The sequence below is a fragment of the Lonchura striata genome, chromosome 3 (assembly GCF_046129695.1).
Source record: "Lonchura striata isolate bLonStr1 chromosome 3, bLonStr1.mat, whole genome shotgun sequence".
NCBI classification, from domain to species: Eukaryota; Metazoa; Chordata; class Aves; order Passeriformes; family Estrildidae; genus Lonchura; species Lonchura striata.
This window is the reverse complement of record NC_134605.1, coordinates 395,210-415,818: the sequence shown is the minus strand read 5'-3', so window position 1 is coordinate 415,818 and position 20,609 is coordinate 395,210. Positions and strand designations below refer to the sequence as shown.

The 20,609-nt window shown below is 46.0% G+C and overlaps 2 long non-coding RNA genes across 2 annotated transcripts; one reads left to right on the top strand and one right to left on the bottom strand.

Moving 5' to 3' along the window:
• Nucleotides 1-10,330: 10,330 nt before the first annotated feature.
• LOC144246027 (uncharacterized) lies at nt 10,331-12,546 on the bottom strand. Its single transcript, XR_013339631.1, has 3 exons — nt 12,392-12,546; nt 11,622-11,740; nt 10,331-10,554 (listed from the first exon to the last, which is right to left on the bottom strand). It is a non-coding gene; the product is annotated as an uncharacterized LOC144246027 (long non-coding RNA).
• A 426-nt stretch (nt 12,547-12,972) lies between these two features.
• LOC110474862 (uncharacterized) lies at nt 12,973-13,799 on the top strand. The gene is made up of 2 exons (XR_002466172.2): nt 12,973-13,408; nt 13,493-13,799. It is a non-coding gene; the product is annotated as an uncharacterized LOC110474862 (long non-coding RNA).
• Nucleotides 13,800-20,609: the final 6,810 nt, after the last annotated feature.

Genomic DNA, 20,609 nt, shown 5'->3' with positions numbered 1-20,609 from the left:
ACAGCTTCTCATTTCAGCAGCACCAGTATAACTTTTGTTTTCCTCCCTGCCACTAGGCACAGAGGATTCCCTGAAATGTGTTTTTCTGTTGCCAGTTCACAGCAGCTCCTAAAGAAGCTTCAAATTCAGGGAATAAATTCAGAGGCAATGAGAGACCCACAGCAATCAGGGCAGATGTATCTTGTTTACTGTTGCTGCATTTTAACAACTGCCAGTGCAGGGCCTTTTGAGTCCAATAAACTCCTGATGATTTTTCTACCACAGTCACAGACTACATCTGAAAAAATATCTGAATAACCGAGAGCTAAATGTAAGGAAAGCTTCCCAGTGAAAATGAAAAAGTCAGACCATTCATATTTGATCACAAAACAAAATCAGGTGTTTTGTGTACCAGGATAAGTGAATCTGGTAAATTACAAGACAAAACCCCTACGTTTAGAATCAGACCAGGAAAAAAAAAACTGTAGAAACCCACTAACAGAGTTAAGAAAATAAAAGGTTTTAAAGAGACTTGAGGAGTGACATTTCTTATTTATGCATTGTGCATAAGCAGATCATCACATCACTCTCTAAACCACAAACACCACTCACACTGGACTGGAGGTGAGATGTCCCAGAGCATGGGAAGAAATGTGTGAAGCTCAGAGTTTGCTGGAAGCTCTGCACCACCATTTACCTGGGCTCTCTGCCCCGAGTACAGCTGCAATTCAGGCCAATGCAACCCTTCTTCTTTTTCCCAAGCACTGCTGCCAACGTGGGTGTCCTCACAGCACTGTGTGCCAAAGAAATATCCCAGGGGCTGGCACAGCCTGGCCTCAACATGGCATTCCAAGCCAATTTGCCCTTTTCTTCTGCCCTAGCCTGACATCCTCCATTACTCCAATTGCCATTTTTAAGGCACTTTCACAGATCTTTACCACCCACAGCTAAGTGATAGAGCTGAGGCACCAAGGCAGGCTCTGCAGACAGCAGGGAAGGGCAATGCTGATTTTACACAACTATGTTGGCACAGGCATTCCATGATTTGCCACTTGCTGGCTGCTCAGCACTGACACCCAATGATCTTGGCTCATTCTTTCATCACCTGCACTACAACAAAACCACAACTCCAAGCTGCAAACAGCAACTCTGTTACACAAGAAAGGAGCCTACATCTTGGGAGCCCCATACAAAATTTACATTGATGGAAAGGTGCCATGAACACATGTCCAGGTAACAGGAACAGCCACAGCCCTTTGCAGCTTTGCACAGTTATTTCAATTAGTAAGGACTCATGGTGTGCACTTTCCTTTCTCCCTAGGAAAAATAAAGCATTCTGTGGAGGTGTTTCAGCAGTACAGAAGTTCTTGCCCTCCAAAGTACACAGAACAATTCATGCACACATGAGAATGTTTCACAACTGCTATTACTGCATTATTGGAGCACTTTGTTAGAAAAATGACCACCCTGGCTTACAGGCCTCAGGATTTGTTTTGTAACTTCTCCAGCTGTTAAGGAAAAATGGGAGTTTGATTGAAATTCTTTCCTACAGGTGGTGCTTCTTTTTCTAAAAGCAGGAAGAAAAATGGGACAAGTCTAACTGGACACTCTACAGAATCATCTGCAGAAGCCATAGTCCAACGCCTTTGTGTTCCCTCTGTGGATACAAATTCTCATTCCCATGAGTTTCCTCTCATTCTCCTCTGTAGTCTTTGTCCCTTGTGTAACTCTCATGTCTGTCAATCTTGTAATGCAAACTTCTTGATGGTTTTAAAGCTAAAAACACATCCTAAAGGTATTTTTTTTTTTATGTTGTTTTTTTGGTTTTTTTTTTGTAAACCAACCCTTTTTCTCCATAGTAGTAAAGTGAACTCCTTTGCCTCTCAACGTTTCAAACACTGAGCACTGACTGTTCATAGATACATTGAAATCTGGTTCATATTATCCTTGTTTTGACACAAATTCACCACTACAGCAGGAAAGCAGGGGACCTTCTTTCAGCACTCTGCACACTGCTTGGTGAAATATTTTATTGACACCTGGACCCAACACAACACAAATACACTTATCAATAGTCACTTCAATGGTAAGAAGCATCTATAGAAAGTTATCCTGGAGTTCAGCATATGAAACCATCACTTGCCTGAAAAAGGAAATGTATTGAAGTTAAGATGGCAACCCAAGGTGATGGGTGAAGAGCTCACACACACATGCAGAATATTCTCTGCATCAATAGAGATGCCATTGCTATCCATCTTCCCATACCCTTCCAGCTCCACAGTTGCACCAGGGATTGTTCCACAGCTCCTGAGCTTCAAAATAATGACAGAGTTAACCAATAAGCAGCCATACCCAGAAGAATGGAAGAGCACCAAGCCCAGTGTGTGACGCTGCAGTCACAGCCATGAGTGCATTCTGGAGCCATGCTCCTGACGGACTAACAAGGAATGCTGAAATGCTGTCCTATGCCACGGCTCCCTGCTGGCCACCCAATGCCACACAGACCTGTTAACACAGTCTTTCCTTGAAAATTCTGGGTCTCAACTAGAGACAATTAACAGGCAAATATGTTTCAGACAGGAGCTCAGTGTAGTGGAGACAGCCATCCTGAGTGAACCTTTATTTTTGTGCTAGACTGCAAGGCAAGATGTCTTTGAAAAGCCTGAGTGGGACTGCAAAAGCAGCTTCAAGCACAGGAGAAACTTTGCACTACATATGTGATAAACAAATATTTACAGGATGGGGAAGTCCAGAGAAGCAGCCATTAAGGAGGAACCCAAGCAAGGAGCAACTTTTCAGCCACATCTGCACTGTATTTTGCAGCTTCACAGAGCCAGCAGCATCTGGCTTCCCAAAGACACCCTCATCCCAGCCTGATATCAGTCTGTGTTTGGTCAGGAAGAACTCCTGAGGCCTTCTTTTACTAGCTTAGAAATTGTTCTTTGTTCCCATAATATTTAATGGCATTGTAGCAGTTGCAAATGATGGCTGGATTTGTCTATTATTGCCCTGTAAAACCCTTATTTGAACAGTTCCTGTTCCCAATTATAATTTTCCTTCTCAAAGCACTCCACATCTACACTTCAAAGGATGAAAAGTGATTAATAAAGAATTTAACAAACTCTTGTCCATTCTTGCCCATTGAACAAATTCTTGACATTTATTTAGAGGATTTAATTCCCTCTCATTTAAATGATTAATGCTCACAGGTAAGATAAAACAACATTTGCACAAACATGTACAAAGCTGCCTCACAGCTACCTTAGAGCAATTGCCATAATGTCATTACTGCAGTCTGAATTGGATTAGGTCACAGCAAAGGACAAACACTGGTGACTGTAATGAGAGAACTAAAAGTCCAGGCTGGAATGACAATTTAGATAAAGGTAAGGAAGAAATGGCCCACTGGGACTCTGACACCTTGGCAGAACAAGGTGATATTAAGCTCTCAGTCCCACCAGAGGGCAGAGAGAGCTTTACACATCTGACCAGTCCCACTGTCTGGCACTGAGGGTGTGACCTGGCTGGATGCCCCCAAAGCCACACTCCCCTTCACAACTGGACTGAGGTGAAGAAAACAGCAAAAGGTTCATGAGTTGAAATAAGGACAGGGAGAGATCACTCACTGCATACCATCATGGTAGATTCAGCTTGGGGAAATTAGATTAATTTATTACCAATCAAAATTAGAGCAGGGTAATAAGAAGCAAAACAAATTCTCCTTCCCAAGAGACAAATTCCCAAGCTCCCCTTCATGCAGAATCCAATCAGACAACTTCAGTGCAGCAGTGCAACTCCTTGACTCTGTTACTCAAGCATTTTCTCTGTAGTTGATTTCTAATTATTAATGGTTTAATACAAACTGTTCACTTTCATAGAACACAGAGGTACTCTGAAGCATTTAAGTCTAAAAGGCAAGGGACATGTCTCATTTTTTTCCCTGATGTCTGCATAGTGCTCTAATCCTCCCTCAAAAAGGACCAGTTTTCTTCCTCAGACTGTGAAGAATAAAACATTGCCTTTTTGTGGTCTAGGATTTACTTTTGGCTGAGTGCTTTATGTAGCACATCCCTGGAAAATTAATTTACACAAAATCTAAGACCTACAGTGGCCCAGTGGTGCCCAGTGCTTTCTTTTGTGTGCTTGCAGTTTCCCTGTACTCCTTTTATGTCAGGTGGCATAAATTCCACCTTGCCTTTTCATCCAGTACTCAACACAACTGGGTCACAAAGAGATGCTTGGAGGGTTCATGATGCCAAACTCACCAGAGCCATGGAAACAACCACTGAAGAGCCTGCCCATAACTTCAGTGGAGCTGCACGACTTCAAGCCCACTGCCACACACCATCTACATAAAATTAACATAATTGAAACACTGTGCCTTTCTTTTTCCTCTTGATAACACTCGAGTCTAAGAAAAATCTAGCATTTTGGTCATACTTGAGAGTGCACTTGATTAAAACACATCACTTAAACTCTCTGAAGTTTTAGGCCTGCCAGGCTGGTGAAATCAGAAATGGGCAACACTGAGCACTAGAGGGCAGCAGGAAACAATCCAAAACCGGTAAAATCCACCAATTCCCAAAGCAGGGACTATGTTCCCATCACGGCCAAGGCAAGCACTGTGCTTAACCAATTTCAAACCAACATCCTGGTTTAAAAAAAAAAATAATTATTTTGTTCTATGGTTAATAATAATTAGGTCTGTTGTGTGGGATCACAGCTCAAACTGAAGTGGGTTTGCATGTTAGCTTCCTGCAGTTGAAGAAGACTCTTCACATCACAAAGCACCTTTAAACAGCACCTCTCCCTTCACCTTCCAAGCCAACCAAATACTAAAACATTCTCAGTGTAATCCGTATCTCTTAGGCAAAGGAGACTATCAGAAGTTTCTGTATCTGACCTGGAGTGCACTTATGAACCCTTTCTAGCTCAGCTTTGGCTCAGTCTGAAAGTGATTTTAAACATCACACACGTTATGGATTTATAAAGTTACACAGACTCTTGAAGAGACTACATATAAAAGTCTTTAGCCAAACAAAAAAGCCATTTTGGAATTTGGAAACTTTTGCCAGCAGCGGCAGCTCAGACAGCCAAGCTGTAATTTCTACACCAAGTAATGAGCACTGAGTTCTGGGCTGAACTGAACCTCCCAGCACCCACCAAGAGCCAGCCCTAAAAGGTTGCTGCTGACTCCTTTCATTTTCAGCCTCTACATCAACACTTGAGAACAACTTCCAGGCAGGAAAAGCAGAAGCCATGTAAAAATGTAAAAATGGCTGCTAGAGCCATGCTAGACCTCTTCAGTAAACACAAACCCACTTCTGCAAAACAGATTAAGTAACACCTGATGGGCCAGAGGACATGGTAGAGAGGAGAGAACATTTAAGGACAAGTCAGAACACGTGCACCAACATCAGCACCACTCCTCAGCTGCTAATAAAAGACACAGCAACACACCACAAAACTGGGCATGTAAATTCACTGGGAATAGGTAGCATTTTTTTTCCAGAAGAATCCCAAATGCTTGTAAAACTGAAAGCTGTGTTAACAGGCTGAAAATCCCTGCTTGGTTTTAGCATAGTTGCCTGAAAACCCAGAAAGGAACTGGAACAGCCCAAAAAACATGCCTTTTAAACTGGGCAAATTTGTGACCAGACTGATTTGGGTGGCAGTGCCAAGGCCCAGGCTCACTGATGTGCCTGCAGCCAGAGTCTCCAGTGAAATGGTCTGTCCCATGTCCCCCAAGCTCCCACAACGTGTTCCAAATGGGCTGGTCTTGAACAAAGCCTACAATGCCCCACAGCTGATCAGAGAGAACCTACAGCCTGGCTGCCCACGAGGCAGAAGAGATTCATAGCCCAACACCGCATTTTTCAGAAACCTCCATCCTGGAAAGGCTGGAACCCCTGTGAAAGCCAGGACATGTGGCAGAGCACTTGATCTTGGCTGTACCTGTGCTGCTGCCAAGAAGAGGAGCTGTCCCCTCTTCATCCACACAAATATTCACATGGCTGCCCTGAAAGCTGGGCCAGTTCCCTGAGCTGACTTCCCACTGTGTACCCACACTAAGGACAAACCAGTAATAGTAAGCACAGCCAGGAGCAGCCTGGGAGTCTCCCTGCACTACAGAGGTCAGGGAAGCGCATTGAAAATAATTACAGGTAAGCCTGGACTCAAACTTGAAATAAACTGCAGGAACAAAAGTAGCACTTTTGGAGAGGCAACTAAGGTTTGAACACCTCTAGCCTCCCAAGCTGGCTTTAATTAATTTTGCTTTCTGAAAAAAAGCCAACCAGCTCTTAGATAATTGCAGGTCTCTTCAAGCCCACAGGAAACTCTGTCACCCTCTTTCTCCTAACATCACCTGTTTTTTATTTTCTCTGTTTCTGTGACACACCATTTTCTTCCACTGGGTGACCCTGTCCACCCATCCATTTTAGAATAGACCTTTTCCACTGATTTTCATTAGAGAAAAAAAGCAATGAAGGCAGAGGCTACAGGACAAACAGGAAGACCCATGTGCTGAAGATCACAAGCCCTAGGAAGAGCCATGAAAGGAGATGGGCCTGGGCTTTGCCCACGCTTCAGGCAGGCAGTCTCCCAGGCATGATTCCGCAGCTGAACTCTCAAAGGCTGCTTCCAAATTTAGCAGAATTTCTCCAGGCTGCACTGGCAAATCCAGTTGTGCCTGAGCACAGAGCACAGGCAGAGCCCAGAACCCTGTGCTCTACCAATTTGTAGAGCACAACTGTTGATTATTCTCTAACGCTTCCTGAGGTTGCAATTTTTCCAGGTAAACAGTATTTTTCCACTGTCCCTGGTAATCTCTGGTTCAGTGCCCTGATTTAAGGCTTTCCCACACATACACTTCAGTGCTGCCTGCCAAGTAAGAACTTTTGCTGGCAGTTTTTCTTAATCCAGAGGAAGTGGTAAGGTTTTCCTGGTGTATTGAGCAACTGAATGATGCAGATTTAAAAAAAGATAAAAAATTAAATTTTAAAAAATTCTCTTCTAGTATTGGATTAAAAAAGATGAAGAATACTGAAGTGTTTACTGATCCCATTTAATTTTCTATCACCACTTAGACACTTGAACTCACTATGACAATAAGCTAAAGGTATGACAGCCTACTGCAAGAGCAGAACCCTCGCTTCCACACCAATCATCAAACCACTAATTTATAAACCACTTAAGAGATTTAGTAATATTCCTACAGGACTACTGTTCCCTTGCCTGGGGATACCTGCTTTCTGAAGGCCCTGTATTCATGGCTAATGAGTACTACCTTCTGCTATTAGAAGTGATGGAGCCTCTCTAGACTAATAAAACCTGTTACTGGTGCCTCAGGCACCATTTCCATCTCCTGAAGCACGGATGGTGTGGTAGGTCAGTCAGTCTCAGTCCAGTTCATGTGGCAGATGGCAGAAAACACAGCCTGTCCTGTCAGTCTGTTTCATTCCTAAGGAAGCTGCCACATTCCCAGAGACCTATAGGCCTTTTGGAAATGCTTTTGAATCACTAAGGAAGATCCTCATCCATCCTGCCCAAGCCCCAGTCTGTTGGCCATACTGTGGGGCTGCAACCCTCAGCCACTCCCACTCTTCCCACGCAGTGCCACAGCAGCAGTTCTCAATGCCTCCTGACAAGACAAAGAAGCAACATTTGACAGAACCTGCTTTTCCAAGAATATCTGACATGGGCAGACTGTTTCTAAAACCATCTTCCTGTCTCTTCTGCCACAGTGACCAAACTCAATGGGTTGGAATGTTGAAGTTGCATCAAGAGAGAGTTTCAATGTGTATGTATATTGGCTTGATGCTGTTGTGAAGAGAAAAGAGCCAAGATGGTCAGAGCATGAACTGGTTATCCTGTGACACTTGGATTATTTCACTCCAGAAGCACAGGGGGTGTCCCACAGTTATTGCTAAGTGGTTTCAGTTGTGAGCAGTCTTGACAACAAGCAATGAAGGGAAGGGTTCATGGGCCTCACCTGCCCTCCTCAGCACACCTGGAATCCCCACTGGCATCAGGGGGTGCTGGGGACAGCCAGGAGGCAGGATGTGGCCTCTCAGCATACCTTGGTGCTGATCCTCAGCTGCCTGCTCCACACAGGCACCACAAACACTTCCCCAGCACTGTCATTTCCGCATGTGTCCTCCCCACTAAGCCTCAGACATTCCTGGGACAGCGGAGCGCCCGCGCAGTTATCCCATGTGTCCCATTCAGCACAGCAATCCAGGCCACTTGCCCTGAGCCACACTAAATGGTGTTTGAGCAACACATCCCAGGAGCTGCCTCACAGCTCCCAGGATTGCTTCACACCTTCCACACAGGGCTTGTGAAACCTGAGCAGACAATTGCTTTCCAGCCTGTTTCACTACCAGAGCAGCCTCTCCATCCTCCTCTCCCATGCCAGTAGAAAAGGCTGGCTCAGGACATTCCTTGCAGTGCTGGTCACTACTCTTACACGTAAAAATAAAGCAAAACCTCAAACCAGACATGATATTGCTCTAGTGCAACGTGGATCATGGATGGAATGTGATATGTGTTGTGCTTTAAAGCAGAGGTTAGCACCAGAGGATTCCCAGCATTACTAACATAAGAGATGTGACTTCCCTGTCTGGTAAAAAACCAAAGCAAGGCTTGCTCTCTGCTGTTGGCAGATTCCATTACAGTTCTGGATGTCCCACACCTAGAGCTGAAGGCAACTGCACAGGAAATCAGTCAACATCAGCTGAGTGAGATCAGCTGGTAGATTCCACTTACCTGTCTGGCACAAAAACAGTGACATTCCCACTGAAAGAAACTCACCTGTTGAATGTCAAGCTAATTTCTTGGAAGCAAGCCACAGAAAAGCACTTTAAAGTAAGAAGAGGAGCCAAACCCTACTTTTACACTACTTAAGATTCTAAATCAACAAGAAATGTTGTCAGTGATGTTCTGCCTACTCAGGTGTCTTGACAAGTCCTCTCCACACATTATTTGTTGGCTAGAACTTATTTCCCCCCCAGTACTAAATATAATCACTAGAACCCTCATTCCAGCCAGCATGAATATATGGCAAGAAGTGCCACTGAGCCAGCACATTTTGATCTCACATTTCTTGCCAGCTGTCCCTTATCTTCTCAGATAAACAATTTATACCATTACTTCTAATCATCTGGAGTAGTGGCTGACTCAAAACGATATCACCACACTAATGTCATTAGCACAAGCAAAGACTCTGTTATTATTACTATTATTGTTATTATTATTATTAAAATAATGGCGTAATGAGGCCTGAGCTCATGATGAGCTCATGATGAGCACATGAAAAACAAAGGGAAAAGTTTAAAAACTCTTCCTACTGACTACGCTAATTTGTGACAGTGTTTACTCCTGATGTCTTAGGGACATATTAGTTGTCCTTATGAGAACACATTAAACACGAAGAGTATTACAGAACATTAGCAGCTGACAGCATCCTCTGAGCTCTTCTCCTGTGTCCCATCAACCCACAGTTCCCACTGTATGTGTCCAGCTGGAGCAGACTGCAGTTCTGGTAAAACTGGGGTTTATGACAGGCAGTATCAGACTGCAGTGACTCAGCCAAGCAACACACTGCCTACACAGATGAAGCACTGGCTAAAGAAAGAGCATGTGGAGAAGCAGGAGCTGTTACCTGTGGGTGGGGAGGGAAAAACATCCCCAGAAGGATAAAGCTCCTGGCTGTTTTCAGAGCTGTGTGGTGGCAGAAAGGGCTCTGCTAGGTCACAAACAGAGGGGAGGTCCAATATGCTGCTCTCTGAGGTGAGACTCGGTGACATCTCCTTTTCTTCCATGGTCCCACTGCAGACAGAAATGAGACTCAGCTGGGTTTTTGGCGCATGAAAATCTAAGAAGAAGTCAGAACAAATAATCTGGAATTTTTGTACTGCTTTATGAGATGACAGGACCTGCTTTAGTATAATCCTACTTCAATTAAGAAAATAAAAACTAATTTAGAGGTGTAAAGAACGAACAACAGCAAGCCCCATAGATAACAGCCTTCAGCCTTAAGAAGGATAACTAGGAGATCACAATAAATCTGGCTTTCCTAGAGGCTTCCCAGAAGTACAGCCTCAGGCCCCAACACTAGGAAGCCATGGAGCATATTCCCTTCAGGGTGCCCTCTGTGTGCCATTTAAAAGGAAACACTTTCTACAGGGTCCCTTGCTGCTACAAGTCTCAGGTTAAACCATCCCTCCTGGCTTATGTTCACTAGCAGAAAGAAAAAGCATTTTAAAACTTGGTAGCCTCAATCTCACAGGGATGGCAAAGACTTCCTGGCAGGAGATGCCAGAGGAGCTGTGTTAAATAATTGGTGCTCAGCACTTTGGAAAGCTTTGGTTGAAGCATCCCCTCATCCCAACACCTTTTTATCAAAAAGCTTCCTCAACCAGTTCACCACCACAGAGGGAAAGAACACACAGCAAGCCAGGGCTGGTGCCACCCTGCTCCACACCAAGGGTTACAGTGAATGGGCAGCTCCTTTGGAGAGGATAGGCCTGAAGCGTTCCAGTCCAGCAGCTCCAAGCACAGTCACACGAGTGTCTGGGGCAGAAGAGAAGTGAAATGAGTAAAACTTGGTGGAGTAAGAGTGACAAGACAGAGGATCCAGATCTGGTGGTCAAGCAATGGCCTGTGGCCCTGCAGGCTCATGTTTATCTTCTTTTCTATAAAATGAAGACCACAAATTCTTGTTTTGGGGGTATAATCAGTAAGGAATGCAAGAGCCACAGTGGGCAAGGAAATCCTCAGAATGCATTAGTACTGAAAAAGAAATATCTCCAAGGCAGATTTAAAAAAAATAACATAATTCCTTACTCAGCTTCTGTGCTGAGTAAACTTTTACCTAAGATACACCTCTGACCTTTGCAAAATGCTGGCCAACTCACTGAGGAGGAGAGGGGAGATGATGGCTGTGATACCAGAGACAAGCAGCTGCCTTGCCTTGGAGGGAAAAGGTCTGTGCACTCACAGAAAGATTCCAGGAAAAAAGGCAGTGGAAGGTTAAAAACAAAACAAAGTGCACAACCAACTTCCCCCAACAGAAGGAAACTTCTCATCTATTGCTCTTCATGCACCAAAATATAAATAATCTGTGCATAAGGAACACAGAGAAGGAAAAACTTTCCTCAAATATTGTGTTTATGATGTGTGCTACTTTAAAGTAGAATAGTATTTAGAGAACTAAACTACCTCTACCCTCCACTGGTCTGGAAAAACCCCAAAAATACACACCACAAGTCAAATGAATTCTATCCCTCCAAGGGCAAATGGCAAATTACAGCAACAGGAGCTGCTGCTGTGATACCACAGCAGCTTAAGGCTGTCACTGATGGGAGCAGCAGCAGCCCTGGACGTCTCTGCCAGCTGCATGTGCCACTCCCCCTCCTTGTTTTGCCACAACATGACTAACACCATGTGCAACCAGGTTTTGATCAGGCTCAGATAAAACAAAACAGTATTAAAAAATAATAGTTTTCCTCTGGAATAGCTGCCTTTAGTCCTACCCCCAAAGCTGATGGTGAGACACAACTCATAGTGTTTGTGAGAAAAGGCTCAGCCCTGGGCCTTCAGACAAATGAAGGAGCTTCACTATTTCCTCTGTGCCATACCTGGTAAGAGAGAGCACTGATGTGCAAACAGTCCCTCTGGACAAAGTCCAGGAGCAAACAGTCTGTTGCTGCTTCAGGATTCCCTTATTCTTCCTTCATGGATTGTCAGCCCCAGACTGCTGGAATGAAACAAACAGGTCAGTCAGATGCTTTGGGCCAGCTGATCTGGCAGATGGACAGGGTGACCTTTCAAAGTGCATATGTTAGCCAGTGTCAACAGCCAGTCATCACATATGCCACTGGGTCTGGTACAGAGGAAGAGTTTCTTCTAGGAATCAGAAAGAGCACATCTAGTTATGCCCTGGAACCTCTTGACAGCAGTGTGTGGTACTTCCTAGAAGTAAAGGCAAGATTTACTTTACAAGAAGCTGCCAGATGGGCTGTTTGTTCAAAACCCATCAAGCAGAGAAGTAATAGCTGGCAGCCTTCCCTCCCTCTTGTGGAGAGTTGGTATTTCCTCAACAGGTTTATCTAGCGGTATCTTGGCGTCAACAGCCGGTTTTGTCAAACCTCAACCAGGAAATGTGCTTTAAGAGGGCCACAAAACCCACCCTGTAGAGTACAACACAGGCTCACAAAACACAGATCCCGTTTCCTTGGCCATTACCTCAATTATTTTCAGTGAACAACCAGGGGAGGCACACTTTCAGGCAGAAAGCGGATGTTTTTCCGGGCCACCCTCACCGGATGTGTCCCAAAGGCCTGTCCTGCACAGGCTGGCATTGCTGCAGAATGTGGTGGATACAAGATATGTGATGCACCGGCCTTACCAGCTGCCCTGCTCAGCAGGCGAGAGCGTTCTCTTCCTCCCGGCCTCGTTTCTTTCCCCTTTCCTTCAGGCAGCAATCACGCGTTATTTCAGACACCGCTCCCCTGGCAGGGCAGCACAACACGAGTGACACAGGGCGGTGCGAGCCCGAAGAACCCCGCCACCTTCCGAGGGGAAAAGCAGCCCCAGGGCAGCGGAGCTCGGGGAGGAGGCAGCGGAAACACGGGGAGTCAAAAGCGCGGCAGGGCTGTCCGGACCGGCCGCACCGGCACAGCCGCGCCTCGGTCCCCCCGCTGCTGCCGGGCCAGCGAGGGCGCTCCCGCCCGGGGCCGCCCAAGGGCGAGGGGAAGCGGGCAGCAGCCTCACGGCTGCGGCAGGCGGGACCGGCGGGGCTGGGCGAGGGGAAGCGGGCAGCAGCCTCACGGCTGCGGCAGGCGGGACCGGCGGGGCTGGGCGAGGGGAAGCGGGCAGCAGCCTCACGGCTGCGGCAGGCGGGACCGGCGGGGCTGGGCGAGGGGAAGCGGCGCCGGAAGGGAGCCGGGAGCGGCACCGCCCCGCGGGCTGCGTGTGCGAAGGGCGGGCGGATGTCCAAACGTGCCCGGCCAGGTTCTCCTCGCACGCTTCTGGCTCGGGTTTCTCTCCCTGGGTTTCTCTCTCTGGGTTCGGAGGGAAGAGGTCTCGGCGGGGTAGGCAGCGGCGCTATCCCGTGCCTGGCACAGCGGATGCTGTCTCGGGCTGCTCAGCGCTTGGCCGCTGTACACTGCCCTGCAAAGGTGCGGCCTGCCCAGGCTCTGAGCAGGGATGAGCAGGGTGCAGACATCATAGCGCGGGCTGAGAAAGAACCAACACAATTCCCACGCGGGACATAAGCTGCCAGCCGTCCTCCCAGGGCCTGCGGAGCTGATGGAGGCGATGCGCACCGAGGACGTCCATGTGCTCCCACCAGGAGTTTCAGCAGGCGCGGGATACAAACCACGCTGTTTGGGGTATCCCATCGCTTCGGCACCCGGCGCGATCGGTGCGTGCTGCCACACGCACAAGAGGCGTGGCGACAAAGACATTTACCGGGGACCGACGCTGACATGCTGAGTGTCTTCAGCAGGGCTGCAGGGATGTCGCGGACAAGCGCTGGGTGCTGCTCCGGCCCGGAGAACGTAGCGCAGCGCCAGACGTGCCAGGGCGGAGGTCAAGGTGCCCTGGCACCGTCTGGGCCCAGTCGGGAGGAAGGCTGCCGGGGAGAACTGCTGCCAGAGGAGAGCTGCCTGGGCTCTTTGGCACACGAGCTGCCAGAGAGACTGGGAAACAGCTGGGAGTTTTTTCCAAGAGGCTTTGAACTTCAGAGTTACTGAAGGCAAGCTGATGTGCTTAGGAGGAAGTCAATAAAAAGGAGGGAAATCAATGTGAAGTCCCGTGGCTGTCAAAAGAGTTTTGTTTTTCTTGCAGGCTTGAGCTGGGAAAGGTCTCCCCAGGGAGAGCCTTTGGATCTGGGTTTCAGGCACAGCAGTGACTCTGCCTCGCCCTTAGTGTCTCCTGAACAGGTCTGGGCATTTGGGCTCACTGCACAAGTGGAGATGAAAACCTAGCGACACTTTGAACTGTGGCTCGCCCTGGGCCCTGCTCTAGTGCTAGGTTACCTCTTGCCAGTTATATCTGTCCCCAGAATATGACTGGCAAGGAGCTACCCATCCCCAGGAGCTACCCATCCCTCTGTAACCCAGAAGGCAGCACCCCAGCCCTTCATTTCCTTACAGGGATTGGAGCTGGAGCTGAGCTGTGGAATTCAAAACATCAGCAGGTCTGCTTTATGTAGCTCTGGGAGCACGTGCAATATTACAGCATCCAGAAAGCAGCCATCTCTGTGATTTCAGCCCACTGGATCATGCCAGGTCTCTGCTGCTAGAAAAGCTCTGGCAGTGGGGAGCACCACTGGCTCCTGGAAAAGCAAGGAGCTCCAGCGAACAGAACTGCCAAGGAAGCTGTAGTACTTATTAACAAACACACACAGCTCACCAGTTTGTATTTGTCATACTGGGTGGGCAGCCAAATCTTTGAACTTCGTTTCCCTCCTCTCCCTCACCAGAGTGAGTTCCGCAGTGCTGGCACCTTCACCATTGTAATCTTTATTCCTTATGAACTGTGTTATCAGCAAAAAGATTAAGTTTGCCTGTAGTATTTAGGGCAAGTCTCTAAGTGTGTACTACGCTCCCCTTTATCAGTGTCTTGTTGTTAGCACATGATAAAACTGTACCAGCATCATGTCTGAAGCTGGTTAAAACAGAAGGTACGTGAGAGCCAGGAAACTCAGAATTAAACCCCACACTTGACATTTACCAAAGATCAGATTACTGAGAGTCAACTGAGGGAAAGGAAATGCATTTTCTGACTGTTGCAGCTTTGTCACAGTGAGATTTTTCAGTGCTGACAGTCTCAGGGCCAGATGGTACAAGCTGTACAGTTCCATATCATTGAAGATAATGTGTACCTGCCAACTAACCATCTTAAATACTTAATACATAACATGAAGAAAAATAGTTTGTCTTCACAAACAGCAGAACTTTCACGTTTATGTATTTTGGGTTCTTTCCCACTGTCACACCACAGGGGAGCCTGCCTACTTCCTTCTTTCTTATGCAAGAGCTTGAAGTTAATTTAGTACGTCAAAGCCGAGTAACGGTGGAGTGAATAGAAGCTAATGCAGGACGTGGGCTGAAGGGATGCTAAGGAGACATGGAAAAGATAGATTCTTACACGCTTGAATTTACAAAGATTGTTCTGATGATTAACAGAAATTATTAAACCAAAGTTTGTAGTCTATACTTCAGAGTTTTGGATTCACTCCTTACCATGAACTAGTCCTTTGTTCTCAGAACTAAAAGCAAGAAAAAATACCACTATATTTAAATGTAGTAATTGCATGAATTTTCCTTCTCAGCTGAAGACACTGTTACTAAAACAAATGGAATATCAGGCTCCATCTCAGTTTCCATTCTGAAACTTTCCCCAAGCACTGCAGACAGTGTTTTTGTGGCCTTTGCTCTGGAAAATCCTCTTGTGGTTACCCCAGGAATGAGTGTTTATAGGCTTCAGGCCAGTGTCAGTGAGAAACAGCTCTTCAAACCCACAAGATGAGAAACAGCAATTGGCAACTCATCTCCACTCCCTCCAAACCAGTGAGGCTTGCTGACAACACTGCAAGCAGCAAAAAGCAGAGGAAGGCTGTAGGAAAAGCTCTTGTTCACCGGTCCACTATCCCATAAAATGTAAGACACCTGGCATTCTCAAGTCACTTTTTGCACGATCATCATCCCTTCACCTAGAGCCATGTCCTTTGTGTGCACACCACAGTACAGCATTGCAACTGTAGTGCAGCTCAGCTGCAGAGGCAAAACACATTAAAAGCTGTATTATCCATCCTTATTCCTACCAAGGCCAGACCAGGGTTAGCATACTTGTGGGACTATACTTGCTTAACTGGAGAAAAAAAAAGAGGTTGGTTACCTTAAAACTTACTGATTTCTCCATCTGTGTTACTTGATCAGATGAAGAGTATTATAGTTCCTCCAAATTTGCCAAAGCTTTCAGGCCACATAAAAAGACATTGTGTGTTTCATGTTTTGCCACATCAAAGGCAATCACTCAAAGCAGCAAACTTCCCTCTGAAGGGTCAGTTCCACTTAAACTGAAGTACCCCTCCTGGTCATGGCTATCTCCAAGCAGTGGTAACTGCAGGGCTAATGCCTTTCACAGTTTGCACTGAGCTATCACAGAGAGCTAATTGTTGACTCAGGTTCCTGGTTAACTCTAGGGTTAACATGTAAGCTATTTTACCTGTCTTTCTCATTTATAAGCTAATCTACCTATCTTTCTCACCCACAGTCAAGCAGGTATCTCCCAGATTCCTCCAAATTCATAAGCTCTATTCTGATAACTTCACGACAGGGGAAGTTTATGAGCAGCAAGCAGTCATCTACATTACAAAAAATGGGTCAGGCAGACAATCAAAAACATTCTTCGCCTTCTCTTCCCTGGCCATAAGTAATGCTTTTTGTTTCCTCCTTCAGTAACAAGGGGTTTAAGCCTTTTTCATGCTGCAGTCAACACCGAGGTACAGGAAGTTTCAAAAACCAAATGTTATTTTCTGCTGTACCACATGCCAGTAAATTGACTTCTGTTTTTTCCCCTTTTTTTATGAACCCCTTATTGTGGCTGTGACCTGCTTTTTCTGGTATCTGACTTTTTAAGGTGTCACTTATAAACTAAACATGAAATCATGCTGGCCAGTTTATGTATTAATACTATGCCTTAGAATTTTGTGATTCCAGGAGAAAATGGTTTTCTCTTCAAAAATTAGTTTCCTGTGGCAAAGATTTGACAATGTGAATGTTGGGGATCTTTCAGTACAAGCAGGAGCAGGAATTATTTTTCTTACAGTTCTGTACCAAATCCCACCTCTCTTCTTTGAGATCCCCTGCTAGAATTGGTGCAGAAGCATGCCTTCCAGTGCTCTGAGTGATAATACCTCCCCTCTTTCTTGGGTTACCTCCTTAGCATCTGCTGCTGCTTGAACACACTTTGAATGACAGCCTTTTAGGAGCTAATGGTATTATTCTTGTTCTGTACAAGATTTTAACACTGTGGATGCTGATGTAAGGCTCTGGGGGGCCTCATTTCCTCTCTTCTGCATCACAATTGACTAAAATAAAACAAAAGCATTATGTGACTCGGGAGTAGGCATGAAGCACACTGTAACTTATCTCTCATGATGCACCTAAGCTGGACCTTCGTCCCTCTATACACACATAAATACCCGCCAGGGGTATGTCATGTTCTTGTGCTGTTGAGCCTTCAGGGAATTTCCAACAGATCCTTCCAGTTTCACTTGAAGTAAACAGTCACAGGAGAACTGTCAGTCTGGCTTCTTGCTTGGATCTTCCAGCTCCTGATATGGTATGGAGGTACAACAAGAAGTGTCAATTGCAGTAATTATGCACTTGTCTCCACTGGAAAACCTCCTGTGTTTAGGAGCTGAGCTCACTTCCTTGGCTTTCTACAAGCTAGGGTGTCTCCCCTGTCCAGTAGCAGCTTTTGTTACCAGCAGCACAGTGGCTGGTGAGCTCTGACCTCATTACCTAACAATCTGTTCGACTGGATCCAAGAGTTCAAAAGTAACCTGAGATAAGAACAGCCACATTGACCCTGTTTTTCCTAGAAGCCAGATCAAAGTAAAGAGTCAGGTCTGTCATCTGAAGGGCTCGTGGGTGATGATGAATAGTGAAACTGAAGGGCAGAGATTGTAGAGTGCCCAGGGATATCGCCCTCTGCTCTGAGGACACTGTCTGCTCCCTCAGCAGCTGTATTGATTCAGGGAACTTCTGAGTAGTTTTTGCAGTTGTGAGCACATAATTTTACTTCAACTGAGTTTCCACTCATAGGACATAGACTAGACAATGGCTTTGGTGTTAATTTTGACCACCAATTCTAGGAGAGCTCTGGCAAGCACATTTCTCTCTCTCTCAGGATTTTTCATAGAGGAGCACAGAAAAAAGAGAAAACAATTTCTATTTCTGCTCCTTGTTTTTCCATGTGGAATGTGTTTGGAGAATTGTTTACCTGGGTGATTGCTTGATTGGATTCTGGTGAGGCTTGTTTGAGCCTGATGGCCAATCAGATCCACCTGTATTTGGACTCTCTAGAACAGGGTCAGGAGTTGTGAGTTAGATATGGTAGTTAGAACAAGTAGTATGTAGTTTTAGTATCTCCTTTAAATAGTATATTAATGAATTATAGCATAGTTATAATAAAGAAATCATTCAGCCTTCTGAACTGGAGTCGGACATCATCGTTTCTTCCCACCGGGTTCACCTACATTTACAATAGAGAGCATCTTTATAACTTAAAAGAAAGCTCCATTCTGATGCCATTCAGCATTTCTTGATTTCAGATGACAGTCTTATTACCTGCCCCATATAGTGTGGTGGGGTACATTGGGGCTTTTGGGTATTTTCCTGTAATTTCTGGATAAAGTCTGTCTCTCTGTGAGGTTTGTTCAAGGTGTGTTGACCTCTAATCCCCACCTTCTGTGTGAGTCACAGATAAAGGACTAAAGCCCACCAAAAGTCAGGCTTGTTTCAGTGTTCCTACATGGGAGAGACACAGGTGAGCTGTAGCTCTCTGCAGAGACACACTGCTGATGAAAAGTGGCAAGAATATGCTCAGAGAGATCTTGGCTTCCAGCTATTCTCCAGAAATCCACCTGGGCAGGGCAGAGCAGAGCTGGGCAGGGCAGGGCATGGCATGGCAAGACAGGGCTTTTTCCTGAGTTGTGAAATGCTCACAAAGTTCTGCTGGTTTCTCTGGAGGGCCTGGCAGTAATACCAGAACAAAGAGAAGTTTCCCTTTACTGCTTGGGGCTATCAGCAGCGTGAGAATGGGTTTGGGCTTTCCTTCTCTGAGCTGTCAGCAGAGTAGAAGCACAATGGAAATTGTCACCTGGGCTGGAGATCGAGAAGGGGGCAAAGCTAAACTTGGCAGAGTAAGGTTCTAATGCATAACTGAGCTTCCCCTCACCCTGGTCAGCCTTCAGCTGGATTTTGAGTACCCACATGAGCTGCCCTCATCCAGTGTCACCAACACTGAGAACATGCTGTGGTGCAATAAATCTTTGTGAGCACCTGAGAAGGAACAGCAAACAGCAAAATTCTGGCCTCTTCACAGCTCCAAAAGCCCCCACTACTACTGGAAGGTTTAAACCAACAATGTTTTTTGTTTAAAGAGATTGTAGCCTTGTTGCTGGCTTTAGGCTGTTGTTGCTGGTGTCCTTCTGGCTGAATTTTTCCATGACCTCCCACAGCTATGGAGAGTCCATCCTTTAGGAGCAGGAAGAGCCATGCAGCTTCCAGGGCTGGCACTGCTGCAGCTCAGCCTGCTTCTCCATTCCAGCGCTCACACAGCTCAGGAGAAGGAAAATGGGAGCCTTGGGCTTGCACTGAGGCAGGAGAACTCCACAAGAGCTCTGCCCTGCTGGAGCATGGTTCCATACACTGCTCCTGAGTCAGCTGAAGTCAGCCTTGAATTCCTTGGATGAAAGCATCAGACTAAGACTGCCTTAAGCCCTGAAGCGAGCAGAAACAGAAGAGACCCTGCCTCTGGCCTAAGGGTTATTTACTGCCTAAAGGCAAAGACACTTCACAGACAGAGGGCTGTTCTTAGTCTCCAGTGTAAGCTCCTTAACTGCTCTTCTGGAGTGCTCTCTCCCTAATCTTTTATTTTTAGATTAGCTATTTTTAAGAGACTCCCTACTGCCTACTTAGAGGTTTTTGATGCTCACATTTTCCAGTACTGAATGCTGTTTTATTTGCAGTTACATCACACCAATTATTTATCTACTGGCTGGATCACAGAATTTGACCTTGGCAGGCATGGGAACAGAGACCTCTAATTAAAAAACCCAAGTTACTAAAAGAAAAAAAAAAAAAAAAAAATCAAAGCTGCAATGACTCAGTCACTGGTTCACAGTGACTGATTCTCAGGGTGGAGACCTCTTTTCTAAGGGTGATGCAATCTGCAAGTCCTGACCTCTCAGCACTTTTAAAACCAGGGTGTAATAAATAGAATTTGGCAATGTATTTCAGGGCTGTTACACTGATGGATATTCCTCTTGTATTTTCAATTGTGACCTCAAACTTTCACCTTTTCCCCCTAAAAAGCAGGGGAGGGGGGAGCAGAGAGAACCCTGATTCCCTTATTAAAAAAAAAATCTGAATTTGCTGATGGACATCTACCAACTGCAGTGACCTACTGGACAAGCATCCTCAGTTCCCAGTGCCAGCATGACAAAAGCCACTTACATGACTTTTCCTCCTGTCACCACTGCCATTCCCATTGCTCCCAGCTCAGGTGGATGGCCCTACAAGATCTTGCAAGGAGCTCCCTGTCTCCTCACAGCCCTGCCTCTGCATGGACACCTCTCATGCAACCTGGTCAAGCTCATGCAGCAAAGACTTGGATGAAGCATAGCTGACTGTAGTGGGAGGCTCTTAAGCCTGGGGAATTTCTGTACCCCTTTATACAAAAAAAAAAAAAGAAAGATCAGTGTGCCTAGGTATGGATACCACTGTGGTTTTAGTAAGGGATCACCTGACTGGGAATGAAGAAGTTTGTCACCCTTTTTGCCCCAGGAGGGCATCTCAAGTACTCTGTAATGCAGGTTTGTGTTTTGC